At 48.1% G+C, this 15,455-nt stretch overlaps 1 pseudogene; it reads left to right on the top strand.

The window, feature by feature from the left end:
• On the top strand, positions 1 to 10,315 carry LOC8031381 (annotated as a pseudogene).
• Positions 10,316 to 15,455: the final 5,140 nt, after the last annotated feature.

A 15,455-nucleotide genomic window follows, 5' to 3' on the forward strand; every position in this document is an offset into this window, starting at 1 on the left:
ATGCCGCCCAAGACTACTACTCGCAACGCCGATGATGACGATCAGAGCTCGGAAAACGAGTCCGACGCTCCAACTGTGGTTAGAGCGCTCGAATCCCACGCTCAGAGGATTGAAGAACTTGTCCACGCTGATCGTCTCGCCGCCAACCAAACGCTCAAGCGGCTTCTGCAGGACGCACACAGGCAGCAGCAAGAATCACGTGAGATGGCCGACGCCGTCGCAAACGCCGTTGGGAGAGTCCTGGCCCAGGGACTTCATCACCCCGGAGCAGCCCAGGCCGTCCCCCCCCCCCCCCCCCCAGACCGCACAGCCCCCCATCACAAGCTTTGGCGGGCTCCGACTTGGAGGAGGCCCTCCGGACTCCCAGCCCCCGGTCACCGTCCCCCCTCCCACCGACCCCTGGCCGCCTGTGTCGCAATCAGAATTTAACCCCACCCCTGCAACTCACGCGGCCGCAGTCGCCGCCCCGGACCCCCGGCTCCAGCAGCAACAGCCCTTCGGGGTCGCCCCCCCCGACCCCGGAAGGTTTTATGCACCGTTTGATTTCGCCGCAGCGCAGCCCTACAATGTACAAGTCGCTGGCCGCCAGCGCGTCTTCACAGTGCACGACCCCCCTACAAAAAGGGACATTGCGGAGGCTTTCCTTCACATCCAACAAGCCTCAAGACATTCACCTCACATCGGGAAGCGCGAAATCACGGAGCTGCAGCTCCTTGAATGCTTTGTGCAGATCTGGGATTGTAGGTGCACAGGGCTCCCCAACCGGGACAAGCTCAAAATCTTCGACAGAGTACGACTTTTGTATCACGTCGCCCAATCCGGTTGGGGAGCCGCACTGGATGGATACGCCGACCCCAGTGCCTCGCTTCTCTTGGGACCCCCCAGTCCCCGCACGCCGACCGCTCCAGCCCAGAGCGACCTCACCCGAGAGAACCTCCAGCCCCACAAGGGCCAACCGGCCCACTACCAGGAGCCAGCGGCCCCCCAAGTCCCCGAAAAAACCTAAGAAGTAAGGGACAGCACCCAAGTCCTCCCGGCGGCCCCGCCGCGAGCCCAGGTGCCCCCGCCCAGGTCCAGCCCTCCCATGGCCTTCCCCCGGAGAGCCGACCTGTGCACTACCCAACCCCAAGTGCCGAGACAACCGGGCCTTCCCCGTTGGTTTCCCCCGGCACTGGCCTCAACCACCTCCACCCCAGGCCTTCCCACCGGAGATGTCGACGCCATGGTGACCACTGTATCCCCTGTGCCACTCCCCCGAGGAGTCGTGGTCCCCCTAGAGTGCCAGGAACTTTTGACTTACTACGATGCGGCTACTGGAGTACCCGCGCCGTTGCAACTCATCCTGGGCAACGCCCAGTCGATTTTGGCCATCGTGGACGGCACACCAACCTTGGCCATCTTACAGGATCTTATCCTCCCTGAGGATATCCTGGCCCAGGCTATCAGGGAAGCTGGGATACCTGCTCACCACCTTGCAGTAGAAGCGCCTGGCCTTCCCAGGCACTCCACCACGCAAGACACGACCGAATCCTCACCATCCGACACTACCCCATCGGAGCCTTCCTCCACCAATTCGGATACCGAGGACACGGACGAGAACGATAGTCTCGAAGATGCAGCACTGCGAATCCTTCGGTGGCTTCATGTCTACGAGCCGTTCCCGCCCCCCCCCCCCCCCCCCCCCCCCCCCCCCCCCCCCCCCCCGAAGACGACAACAACGAAGAACAAGACAGCCGCAGACCAGCCTTCCTGGCCGCCGGTGCTCCGCACCCACCAGTGCGAGCAAGTCTCCCCCCCCCCCCGCTCGTCAACTGGGAACGTGTAAGTGTGACGTTTGGGTTTCCCCCCCCCCCCTTTGACCCGTCAGCGCTCATTATTAGAAGTAAAAAGAACTCTGTCTTCAATGCGCGTAACCCTCCTCGGACCCAACTACCTGTCCTCCGCGACGCTGTAGCGTCCATGCTTCAGGCTGGTGTAATCGAGGAAACCAAGCGGGGACCCTACCTATCACCCATCCAAGTCGTCCTTAAGTCAAAGACTCTTTCGAGGTTCATCCTCGATTGTTCCCACCTGACGCCCCACTTGCCTGCTCCGACTTTCTGCCTCCCACCCTTGCCGAAAGTCCTAACCCAGTGCCCCTTACCTAAAGCACCTTTTTTTACAAAAATAGACTTAAAGGATGCCTTTTATCATTTTTCCTTGCATCCACGCACAAGACCACTGACGTGCTTCCGCCTTGACGGCAGGTACTACAGATATAAGGTTTTGCCCTTCGGCATTAGGATCGCACCCTTTGTGATGCAGCACCTCGCAACGGCCATCACTCGAGAAGCCAGAGCCCGGGGATTGTGGTGTTGGTCCCACATAGACAATTTTTTATTCGCGCACGTCCAATGCTGACTTTCTTCAACGCAAGACCACCCAGTTTGTTGAGGACCTCGTCGACTGTGGGTTCCGTCTTAACCCGGAGGACTCTCAGTTCGCGCCTGTCAACCGCATACGCTTTCTGGGATTTCTTATGGATGGACAAGCTGGCACCATCGGCCACACGCCAAGTCGCTACAGGGATCTTCTCGGAACCCTACAGACGCTCAAGGTCCCACTACCCATCTCTACTTACCAGCGCCTTGCTGGACTTTGGAACTTTTATTTTTCTGTGTACCAGGGCCACTTCCACGCCTTGCGCCCGCTCCACCAAGCGGCCGCCACCGGAATCCCCCCACCACTGGACTGGGTCCAGGTTTTTTCTTTTACACTGACCATGCTGCCCGCCGCGGTCCCCTTCGTGCCCCCGACGGTGCAGCACGTCGTGTTCTCCGACGCCAGCTTGACTGGCCTCGGTGTTTGTGCAGCAAGAGGCAACATCGCCGTCATCAGCCCAACGCCAAGCGGCATCTACAGAAGAGAACTCTTCGCGGTTTCTTTTTGCACTCTTGTGTGCCCCACCAAGAACTCTAGTGTATTGTGACAACGCGGCGCTTGTTTTCGCCCTTACTCGCGGCCATGGCCGCACTTTTAGTTTCCTAGAAGCCTTAACGGCTACCCTGCTCTTGAGAAATAAAGGAAGCTGGCTGCGTTGGCTCCCAACGGCTGAGAACCCCGCCGACGTTCCGTCTCGGCTCAACCGCGCACTTCTTTGTGGGTCGAGAGGGTTCCGTCGCCAGGGGGCCGGGCCTACTTAAGGCTCGTCCCTCTGGAGGGGGACTCAGTCGAAGGGCAGCAACCGTAGCAGAGGGTATCAAAAATTATTTTTTTTCTTGTGATGCAAGGACATTTATTATTTACATTGACAGAAACATCTGTGACAACTGGAGATACCCGATGACGGTATTAACGCTGATCAACCACTACACAAGAGTGGTTGATCACTGAATTAAAACAAAAAATAAAAAGATGTACTAAATTTTAACCCGGATATTACTTGAAGTAAGTCCGAAAAACGGGTTATGGACCCAGTCAGAGCTTATTTCTTTTATTTTATTCCTGTCCTTTACTTATTTTTGTTTCATAACTTTTAATTGAGGCTAGCTTGCCAATATGTTATTAAACACTTCTCTTGACCACTGTGAACTTTTATTTTAAAGTTTCAAAAAATAAAGGGAGGAAAAAGCCAACACGGTACCTCATTGCAAGCCCGGCCACGGAAGCTACGCTACAGGCAAAGTCAAGCTTGAGCGACTGCAGCAACAAGATGTCCGTCCTTTGGTGCTATTCTACATGATTCTGTCGTCTGTGATCCGCATGACAATGAGCCATTGAACACCCTTCCAAGAAATGCTGTTGATGCGCTAGTTGACAAGACGGATGTGTCTGTTCCATTCCCTGCATGCCAGTACATCTGCAGGTGTCATGTAGTGAAAGAAGACAAGGTAATACAATGCAAATATGAATACTCCAGAACCATTCGTACGGGCGGCTTCATTTGTGCTCCCGAAAGGACACACACGTGCGAGACAAACTGCATTGTCGTTCTATGAGAGCATGCCTCCAAAACGCTTCGTCTTTAACTGAACTTTCTAAGACTATGTTCGACGAGTATATGAGGATTGTGTCATAAATTGCAAAAGCTATGCTGCACGCTTGAAGTTCAGAACCAGGTCTCGCAGGCCCTCATGAGACTACGCCTCGGACTACTAGCCTAGCTTTCCGCTTAGAGATTTCCGTGTCACTGACTGACAAGTTTTTTAACTTTTGGATCGAGGACCTCGCTGGTTTTTTGTGAGAGTACTTTTTCAAGTGGCTGCCTCAAGAAATGATTTTAGAGACACATTTTGCTGTCTTCAGAAATTTCCCCAACACTACATGCATTGCACACTGCTTTGAAGTGTTCGTTGACAGAACTTAAAACATGCTCAAAAGGGGTTGCGCTTTTAGCCCGTACAAGAGCCATAACACTGCCAAGGTTCTTCACATAATTGCTCCAAACAGTTTTATTATGTTCATTTCCGAGGCTTAATAAGGGGGACGAGCCAGTGACAAGTTTGTCACGCTGGACTCTGGTCTGCTGAAGTACCTGCTTCCAGGGGACGAGGTCATTGCAGACAAGGGTTTCACCATCGCTGACATTCTACCATATGGAGTAAAGTTGTCGTTGCCGTCCTTCAGACGAAAAAATCCGCAACTGTCTAAGGCCGAGGTCGCGTTCTGCCGTTGGCTCTCTAAGGTATGAATTCATGTCGAGAGATCGAACTGTAGGATGAAGTGTTTTCGGTTCCTGAACGACATCCCATCCCAAGTTTTCGCAAAGGTAAACTGTGTCGACAATGTTCTGATAGTCACCGCAGGGCTGCGCAATCTGCATTCAAGACTGATCAAGGATGGAGAGCAAAGTTCAAGTCTGTGAGGTACCATGTACTTTACTACTGTGCATGAACATCTCCATCATGACCAATGACAATCGACAAGTGCAGGCAGGTACAGCTCGAAATAAAGGGCTTCCTGTTTCGACAGCAACTTGTTTACAAATTCCTCGTCTACGACACGCCAATTACATGCCCTTGACTTCTCACCCACACCAGAAAGTGACAATGCTTTTTCCCCAAACAAAAGAGCTGCAACTGCACTTGGGTGTAGAACGAAGACTTTCCATCTGGTGATAGCACTAGCTTAGGGCCGTCATATCTCACGTCATATGTGTGACTTGAAAAGAGGCCAGTCAGGCCGCCATGCCTGTTCAACAGATTGTGTGTTGGACACTTAATTTCTAGCAAGATGTCTGTAACAATGGCCCGTGCTTAGTGACCAGCACCATTGTCATCGTCATCACTTTTCCCTCATTCAACAACGTTATGAGACCAACTGAACTCCAGTTTCACAGCTCCGCTTGAAAGGTGGCCGGTGCGGCGGTCGCGCGAACTAGTGGCGCCGCGGTAAAGTCTTTTTTCCCCTTCGGCGCAGTCGCTGCGCGCCTCTTCCTTGCGTTGATGGCGTCGCTACAAGCTATTCCCGCGAATTGCGCTGTCTTGCGTTCAGTGTGAAGCGCGGTTTTTATTGGATAGTTGCTTCCGGTGACGTGCACTTGATGACAATGAGGAAGGATCCCGTATGCCTTCCTGTTTGGCGCCAGGCTCCACAAGCGGCTATCGTAATGATGCTGGCCACCAGTTTTTCGCACCACCACGACATCTGACAGAATTCAAAAGGTGGGAGCAGGCTTTGCACCGCAAGGACAGGTGACTCCCGGATATCAAAGGTATGCGAGAGCCATTTCAAGCCCGACGACATTGTCAAGCACTCCAAATATACTGTAAATTAACAGGAACTGCTCATTCCGCGTGGGAAATCGGAGCTAGTGCCCGGCGCTATCCCTCGGCTATTTCCTGACCTTTTTGAGCGAATCTCCAAGTCAAAGTTGACGTGAAGGCGAAAGTCGCTAGGAAAATCTCGTACGTCGGTCACTGTGCTCAGCGGAACTTGCAGTGACGCTGCGTCTTGCGCGAGTGATACGTTCATAGACGGTGCGGCAGATACGGTGCCACTGCCCTACGCGTCCGATTCTCGCGCTTCTGGTGTGAGGCTCGACGATTTAACGACCGCGACCCGGCCTTCCACAAACTGGAAGCTCGAACTGATTGACGACGGGTTCACAGGAAAAACGTGTGGCGTATTCTACATGTGGTATCTCATGGCAGGGCAACTACAAATTACCAAAACAGTGGTTATAGACGAAAACAGAAGATGTGTCATAAACAGTTACAACAAGTACCATAAGCAGTTACTTCGAATGGCAATCAATGTCACCGGCATTGAAAACCTGCTGGCAAAAATTGACGCCTTGAACATCTGTTCGGGGATAAGTGGCAATCCGACTGAGCAGGTACAGACATCAGCGATCATTCACCACAAACACTGCAGTGTGTTTTCGAATCAGCGACTGTGTGCTCGCTATCTGCGCCTGCAAAGGCAAATTTGTCCAAGGAAGCCGCTAAGGCTAACACATAACAAGAGCAACAAAATGCGCAACTTGACAAAGAGGGTGCTCCGAGCCGCAGCTGCCTGACAGAAGAAAATCTTGGCACTAAGAGAAAAGCCTTCAAAGATCTTAGATCGGGGGGTTGAAGAAGCACTGACTGAGCTTCCACATTTGCAACGCCTGGCGCTTATGACATCATTCAAGCAGCTGAAGGCAAAGTCGGCATGTGGCATGTGGCATGCGTTACAATGCTGAGTGGATCCTAAATTGTATGATGTTGAGGATATGAAGCCCACGAGAGTATAAGCTGATCAGTGAGATGAAGATGCTCCCTTTATTGTCCCTGAGTCGCCTGACACAAATCCTCAAGGGGGTGCTGAGCAAGTATGGGTTTAACTCTATTTGCTTGGAAGCTATAAGGCAGCTGTGCTATAAGGTAGGGGGCCACAAATTTGGTACCTTTATTTTAGACGGAATAAATCTACGCCAAGCCTATGACTTTAACCGTTCTACCTACAAGATTGACGGCTTCGTGGACGCTGGCCTATCAAACAAAGTACTCAATCAACCTGCTGAACGTGCACTCTTTTTTTATGTTTGTGCCAATTCTTGAAAGCTGGGTGCAGCCTATCGCTACTTTTGCCACCAAGGGTGCTGCTCCCGGCAACATTTTGGCATAGCTCGTGCTCGAAGCAGTGCTGCACTTCACAAGCATAGGGCAACAGTCATTGCGGTTATAAGTGACGGTGGCAGCAGAGAGGAGTCAGCTGCAACGTGGTGCCACCGTGCCATAAGGTTCCACATCCCTGTCTACCTGACAGAAAATACCTCCACTTCATGTGTGACGTGCCACATGCCATCAAATGTGTGCGGAACCATCTACTGAAGCAGAAATATGGCCAGGTATGTTAATTTTTTTTCAAGATAGAGCATTTGTTTTTGTTGAAGCCATAAAAATGTAATGCTTATTAGGTGTGCTGATCTTAAAACTACTTTCAGGCAGGAGACAACCGCATATACATTTCATATGCTGCTTTATGAAACTGAGAAGAACAGGCATCTAAAGGTCTGTACAAGCTGACTGCGGCACGTGTGAAACCGGCAAATATGCAGAGAATAACGTGCGGCTTGCAACGCAGGTGAGGAGCAAGCATATAGTTTACAATTTGCAATGTTTATAACGCAGTGTTATTTTCCAATTTGAATCGTTTCAGCTATTGAAATGTATAAATGTCGTGAACACTCCTATATTTTCAGCCGAAGCACAGCCCATGGTCAGGCTTCGGTTGCTCGAAGCCGGTTAACTTTAACCGCGGTAAAAAGTCAACCGCCTACCCTAATAGGAACAGTCGGCCTTATAAAAATTTGAACACAAGTGATGCGTGGCCGGTGTGGAGAAACCGCCAGACGCGGCGCTCTATTTCGCGATAACGCGGGGAGCGAGAGAGACCGAAACGTTCCCACTTTTGAATCGCAGGGGTGCTTGGCGAGAGTTATCGCTTGTAGTAATTTTTTTTTTCTTTTTTTTTTTTTACGGCCGACCTGCTTTCGAAGGTTTTTATTTCCTTCCATTCGGCAGCCGTGACAGTTCAGCGTCAATAAACCGTAAATGACAGTAAAACCCAGATAAAAAAGCTAACTCTCATGGAGCAAGCGAAAACAGATCACATGTGCGCAGCCATGCTGCGTCGTTTGGAAAGCGTGCTTTGGGAACAAGGGAACGGCTTCGGTGTGATAATCATAATAAGGCTTTGACAAAAATAATCGTAATAAGGCTTTGACGAATGCGCGTGCAAGGTAAAATTTGGTTTAGGCTTTTGCTATAGAACAGTTATACTACAGACCCCAGCAAATGCCGCGCGTGTAACTACGCGCTCGTAGCATGCACCTCGGTGCTTGGGAAATTTAGCAAAATGTCTATTGGGAAGCTGTCTGCTTCTGCGTGTGATCAATACCCGGCCAACTGAGTCCAGGCAATTTACTATTGTATTCCAAAGATGTTGCCATGCCGACAATTACCGCGTTCATTTAGGCTTAAGAATGGTGAGAATCGAAAGACTATCTAAAAAATGCGGCGAAGTCAATGCTCATGCTTTCCGATTTAAGGGATGTAAGGCAAAGCGAAAGCCTCCTGCTCCATTTATTGCTGATTAATGCGCCCGATACTGCAGCTACTACGACACACTAGTTAATTCCAAAGCGAGCGACGTTCGTTCGCAGGGGCACCGCCATGTTTCCCCGCCATCCTTACTCTGCCGGTCACGTGACCTAAAATTCCCCCTCGTAGGGAAATGAGGTTAACTTTTTACCGCGGTTCAAGTTAACTGGCTTCGAGCAAACGGGCCCTGGGAGGTCTACAAAGAAGGTATTCAAGGCCTGGAGGACTCTGCAGGAATGGAGGCATTTACAAGTTCAATGAATGACCTTTTGATGACGATGGTGATGATTGGGGTTTTATGGCGCAAGAGCGACTTTGGCCATATTGCGCCAAGAAAGTTATTTTAAAAAGTCTCGCAGCTAAGTCTAAACATAGTTATCTAGCTATATCAGGTGTAAAAGGCCAATTGCACGTAGGAAACTTAAAACGCGAGCACATAATACCAGAGGTCTATCGTCAAATGACCTTTTGAGCCCTCTCAACACAAGGTATCCTGCCGAAGGGATTAGAGACAACTCGTCAAAGATCAAGGTAGTCTCCGCAGAAATAATCTTATCTGAGAGCTCATAAAAGCCGCATTGTTTGCGCGATGTAAGTGTTTACTTTTCATTTTTCTTGTGCAGGTAATCAAACATGTTCTCGTCATGCTATGAGCAGCACAGAGAAAAACCACCTTCGCCGGAACATGCTCACATTTGCTTCACGCCATACAACAGAATCTCTGCGAGTGACATTGTCGCCAAACTGGACATCATTGACGAGCTTCACAACGGTGTTCCCTACGTACTGGAGGTCAAGCTCGATCAGGGTCCTCTGGAGGTAACAAACATCCCCATATTGAACTAAACCAAGAAAAAACAGTGTATCGATACTGACTTCACGAATGTGAATATGATACTCGCTATTTTCACAACCTTTTCCCTTTAATGTAATGATACTTTAAAAGGCATCGTTGTGGACAGAGTCAATTTATTTTTTTATATTTTTTATTGTATTTTTTAGCATTCATTCTTTTCATGAAGATGACGACCATCCGACAATGATCCGATTCCGCCAGATATATAGGCTGCTGTCTCTTTTCACCCCTGTGAAGAATGCAGTGAAAAAAAAATTGTGCAGAAGCTTCTGCAAGTGTTATTGTGTCCCTGCATGACAGCCTAGAAGGAAAGGCAAAGGCCGCTGCGGAGCTCAGAGGCGCAAAAGTTGAACAAAAAGATTCTGGAATTTTTTTCAGGGACTGGAAGCGATGATCTGGGTGATCATGGGTACCAGAAAGAAAGCGCACATGGCATGGTTGTCTATTACCTCGCTGATTACGTCCACAAGAACGTGACTTTAAAAATCTCTTGCGAAGAATGCCAGACTACACTGAGAGGTGCCCCCGAACAACTCAAATCACATCACTCTGATTTACCTCCGAGGCATCTGACTGAACTGAGGTCGTTCAAACCAGGGTGTCTTGGGGAACCCTCAATGGGGCTATATACAGTGATCACAAAGATGGAGAAAACTGTTTCCCAGACACTGGACAAGCCTCCTGTGTTTGACCTGTTTTGGGAAGTGATAGACAAGTTAGAAAAGGCTTCTTTGCTTGCATTGGGATGTGCTGAGTATTGACAGGAAGTTACTGCATGGTCATCGAGTTTTATGTTGTTACGCGCATGCACTTCTTTTCAAGAAAGAATGGTAAAATTTGTATCACTCAGCAAGTGCAGCTAGCAAGAAAAAGGGCAAAGCTGCTTTAAGCCATCTTGTTAGACAGCTCAATAAGGAATATTGTTGCCGTGAATTTAATTTTCTTCATCTGACAAGAAATACAGCAGATAAAACGCTGATAGGCTTTAATGCGATTCCAGGTTAACATTCCAATTTACATTAAAGGAATGATAAACCGAAATTTGGATTTAAAAAAAAAAAAACAATGCAGGAGATGTAGGCAGGACAATACAATCCCTACAACAGTACTAGTAAGGCAATATCTCTAATGGACGGCCGTATTTCTGGAAAAAGAAGTCGAGATTGAACCAGGCCGACGAGGCACGCGACGTCAAGATATTTCGTTTCCTCCTTTCTTCGCTTCGACCCCTCAAAGCGGCGAGGCGGAGAAGACGCGAGGCCGTTCCCTCTCCTTCTTGGAGAAACAAGACGTAAACATATCAGTCAAATGCGTTTTCTTTTTTTTTTTTAAATACGGTCATCCATTCGAGATATCGCTGTATGAGTGATGTTTTGGTGTTTGTAGCATCCCGTTGCACGCATTTGCCACGTGCTTTGTGGAATCCAGATTTCGGTTCAGCATCCCTTTAAAGAGTTTAAGACCGCTTGAAGGATTAGGATGCAATCGATCGACCAGCAGATAGTCATGTTGTAAAGCTGGTCTGAACCGTAGCTCCCTCCTATCGTACAGTGGTCAATACAGCTGTCGTCTGCGATGTCCTGTTGTCTCCTCCCCAACAGCGATTGCGCTCTAGAGAAAGGGCTAAGCAGTATGAAAATACGACGGAAAGTATCTGTATTTGCAGTTTGGAATTGTAGCATTAGGAAAAAATGGTAGGTAAATTCACAAGTCGCAACTCGCAAGCTGCAAGTCGCAACTTCGACTGCATTCAAGTTGATTGAAAAGAAATTTCTCTGCCCGTGAAGCTTCGCTTCTACCTGAGTGAATAATCCCTATACAGATAAATTCAAGACGACAATTGCAGCTGCTCGCAAACAGCACAAATGGAAACACAAAAACTACAATAGAAATACTGGCTATGACGTGCCATGTGGTGAAGCAAACGCATGGCTTGGAACCGCATTGAAGCGGCTTGATTTATTGGCTTTCAAATAGTTACAGCAAAAGCGCTTACTTTTTATTAAGCGGTTCATCCCCTGAGCAGTTCAAAATGCTCCCAGAGGTGTCATTGCTGAAAAAAATTAACGCGCTGGGAATATTTTTATTGCTTAGGTGGTTACCGAGAAAATTCGTACCTTCAAAACGACTATTATAAAAGGCAGAAACGCAGAGGACAGATGTAGTGATTGGGTTAATGTGATATTGTATTGATGTTTGTATGTGTCATGTACGTATGTGTGTGAGCTCAATGTATATATTCAACTGATACTAGTGATATGCGTAATGTATCTACATGTGTGTATAATAAAGGTTTCCGAAGGTCCCGAAGCAAAATGGTGGCGTGAGCATATAAAAATATTTTTCAGAGAACGTGAATCAGGTAGTACCTAGTGTCACCTAGACTAGCTACTTGTAATTACTCTGCTTGACCCTGCCATCTGGTGGCAAGCGATTTAACTCTCTTTCACGCTGTGCGATAACTTGTGGTCACCGTGCAACAGCTGCTTGGAATTTGTTCTTTTGAGAGCGGCTTTTGGTGTCGCGAATGGTTTACCCCTCCGTGATTGATGTGCGGTCGACGAAGGAATTGTGGCTTGATAAATAGCAAAGGTAAAACGCAAAGTGCGCAAAGTAACTGGGTATCGGTTGCGGAGCTGACGACGACAAAACTGAGTAACTGCTTTCGAAACGCAAGTTTCTTTTCTTGCAGGAGGAAGCTGGCTTCGGAAATAAATACAGTTCGCGGAAAACTCATGTTATGCTTTTACTTGCTGCTCCTCTCGCCCCGTACAATAGACGGATCGTCCTTGTTAAGCCTAACTGAGCTCGATTTGCTCGACTCGGGGCCACCATAATGATATGCAGGCGACGAAGGAACTTTGCTAACCTGCTTTTAGGACTAAAGTTTCTCCCTTTCTAAAGGAACATAGGTTACATGAGCTTTCCTCCCTTTATGAAGGACTATAGATACCTTTTTTTCTAAGAGTGTGGGCCGGGCTGTGCACGGAAAAGTCTTTCTGGTCTTACCACTAATCTCACAGAGATCAGTGGGTTTTACTGATCTCAAAAGCAGTCGTCCGAGCACTAGCATGACCGGCTGTCTTGTGCCTCTGTGTGCCGCTTTGTTGGCAAAAGGAGTCCGATGCTTCCGCTTTCCCAAAGAGAAGGCGCGAAGAAGAAAATGGGAGTCCTGCGTCAAGCGTGATCGCATGGAAGGCAAGTCACGCCTCAAGGAGGGGGGGGGGGGGGGGGGGGGGGGGGTTTGGGGGTTTTATGGCGCAACAGCTACGGAGGCCATTCTGCGCCAAACAAAATTTAAGAAACCAGCTGTTGTTGTTAACGAGCTACAGAAATATAATTACCGATGTAGGGTTAGATCCTATTAATAAAACCCGCGCTTGTGATAAAAGACAACACACGGTCGAATGGGATGAGGGGGTATTCTCCCAGCAAAAGAGCAGAATGAAACGGGATTTGTAAGTGAAACAATTCAGGAAAGTGAATACGACGTTCCTTGTCCAAAGCTGAACACAGCCACAAGATATGCATGATGGTAGGCGTATCCCCACAATGTTCACACACCGGTGGGTCCTCTCCACTAAGAAGATATTTGTGCGTTACGTAAGAATGACCGATTCGAAGACGACACAATAGTACTTCATGGAATCGGTTCCTCTGAGAAGAGCTCTCCCAGAGCCCAAGAACCGGCTTTGTAATATGAAGTTTATTATTGCACTCCATGTTCCATTCAGACTGCCAATAACGAAGAAGGGATGACTTTGTTATAGGTTTAATGTCTTGGTGTGGCAAACAGGCGTGAGACGGGGGAAGATTACCTGAGGATGTAGCTTCTTCATTACCTTTTATTCCCATATGACTCGGCACCCAACAAAATTTAATATCAAGGCCTCCATGTACCGCTTTATTAAGCTTATTTTGAAGTTGCTGCACCAGCGCATTCTTAGTAACTGTAAAGGAGCATATTGCGGTAACCGCACTCCGAGAGTCTACAAATAGGACAGCCTGTTTTATTTTATCCAGGAGAATATAATCTATGGCCATAGATATTGCATAAACTTCAGCTGTAAAAATGCTAGAGAAAGCATTTAGGCGTTTCACTTTAATAAAACAATCAGAATGTACGGCGCTGCCAACAAATGACGACGTCTTAGCACCATCAGTGTAAAAATGTGTGTAGCCTTCATACTTCTTCTCAAGCTCAGAAAATTCCTGTTGGATGATAAAGGCAGAGACGCTATGTTTATTAAACCTTGTGAGAGCCCAGTCACAAGCAAATGGCACTATGTCCCAGGGGGCAACACACTCTACATTCTGCATAAGATTAACTTTGTCCAAACAAAGATCAAGTGAGGAACACAATTCCTGTACTCGGAAACTCAAGGGCCTCACAATGCTTGGCCTATTCTCAAAAAGGCGGCAAAATCTAGATTTTTGTAGGGAGTGGTAGGTTGGATGATTACGGTTAGCAAGCACCTTGTAGTAATAAGTTAAGCTTAGATGATGGCGTCTTTTCTCGAGTGACATCTCATTTGATTTAGCATACAGGCTGAGGACGGGCGACGTCCGAAAAGCGCCTGTTGCGAGTCGCAGTCCAAGGTGATGAACTGGATCCAACATCTTGAGCGCGGACGGTCGTGCAGAACCGTAAACTGGAGCCCCATAGTCGAGACGGGATCGAACAAGAGCGTTGTACAGCCGTAGAAGGCATTGTCTGTCAGATCACCAAGTTTTATGGGATAAGACTTTTAGAATATTCATAGTTTTGAGACATTTTTCTTTGAGTGAGTTGAGGTGAGCAATATGATTGAGCTTTTTGTCAAAGGTAACACCTAAGAACTTGTGCTCTTTCCTGACAGGGATGCAGGTTCTTTGCAGTTTCAGGGATGAATCTACCACGGCGTAAAGAAAATGGGACACAAACACTTTTCCCGGGTGAAAACTTAAAACCATTTTCGTCCGCCCAATTAGCAAACTTATCTATGGCAAGCTGTAGCTGGCGCTCGCAGCTCGAGAGATTGCACAACGATGCTGAGATTTGGATATCATCAACATAAAGTGAGTATGTCATGGACGGTGGCAAAACCTGAGCGAGAGAATTCATTTTGATTACAAAAAGTGTAACACTCAGGATACCTCCCTGGGGAACACCATTTTCTTGAACGAAAGGATCTGACAAAACAGTTCCTAATCTGACCTGAAACGTCCTGTCAGTCCAAAAATCTTTTATGCACTGCAGCATACGCCCACCAATTCCGTAGCCACAAAGGTCGTGGAGGATGCCATATCGCCGTGCTGTATCATAGGCCTTTTCTAAGTAAAAAAAGACTGATACACAGTTCTGCCTATTCACGAATGCTTCACGTATGGCCGTTTCTAGGCGCACCAAATGATCCAAGGTAGATCGTCCTCGGCGGAACGCGCACTGATTGTTATCCAAAATGCTTTCCTTTTCTAGAATGTACACCAGCCGCCTGTTAATCAATCTTTCATATGTTTTCCCAAGGCAGCTGGTTAAAGCGATCGGACGGTAACTAGAGGGCAGAGATGGATCCTTACCCGGCTTCAGGAGAGGGATAGTGTGTGCCCGTTTCCAAGCCGCTGGAAAACTAGCCCTTTTCCACAATGAATTGAAGAAATTAAGAAGGGATTCGAGAGATTCTGGAGAGAGATTACGCAGCATTTCGTAATGTAGTCCATCGGGTCCAGGAGCAGAAAGTTTTTTTTTATATCAAGGGCACTCTTTAGCTCGCATTGTGTGAAGGGCTGATTATAAGATGCAGCGTTTGATCCCGTTGTAACTATATTATGCTGCTCTGCACGTCGTTTAAACAACTTGAAGGAATCAGAATAATTAGAGGAGCTGGACACAGAATAAAAGTCCCCAAGGACGTTAGCCGTATCTTTCAGTGAAGCAGATGGAGGATTTAAAACGGGTATCGTAAACCCCCTGTAGTCCCCTTGGATTCTCTTGAATCTGTCCCAAACCTCCTTAGCAGTTACAAAACTGCTCAGAGACGACACATATT

Source organism: Ixodes scapularis, unplaced genomic scaffold, assembly GCF_016920785.2.
Source record: "Ixodes scapularis isolate PalLabHiFi unplaced genomic scaffold, ASM1692078v2 PGA_scaffold1__304_contigs__length_218370807, whole genome shotgun sequence".
Taxonomy (NCBI): Eukaryota; Metazoa; Arthropoda; class Arachnida; order Ixodida; family Ixodidae; genus Ixodes; species Ixodes scapularis.